The following is a 339-nucleotide window of genomic DNA, read 5'->3' on the forward strand; positions in this document are numbered from 1 at the left end:
TCCATCCCGACGGATGCTCTCGCTGTTCCTCTCTTTCTCTGCCCTCTCCTCTCCGCTAGCCTTGAGTTGTATTCTCCTAGTTAGCCCTGCTGTGTGTTGAGTGTCTTCAGCAATGCAGTTCTCTATACTGTGTACCGAGAGAGCCGAAAACTGCTGTGAACTACTGGCAACATCACCTCCTCCCCCTGCCCTCCCACCCCAGGAACAACAAATATATATATATATTCTTGACTAAAGTCTGATTGGGAAAACGACCTGTCTTTTCTTTGAAGCAGAGGATTGTTTCGGTTGGTTTCAAGCAGCCCTGAAGGTGATGTGGGGGGGTCTGTCTAACAAGGA

This window comes from Mesitornis unicolor, unplaced genomic scaffold (genome assembly GCF_000695765.1).
Source record: "Mesitornis unicolor isolate BGI_N332 unplaced genomic scaffold, ASM69576v1 scaffold3717, whole genome shotgun sequence".
Classification (NCBI taxonomy): Eukaryota; Metazoa; Chordata; class Aves; order Mesitornithiformes; family Mesitornithidae; genus Mesitornis; species Mesitornis unicolor.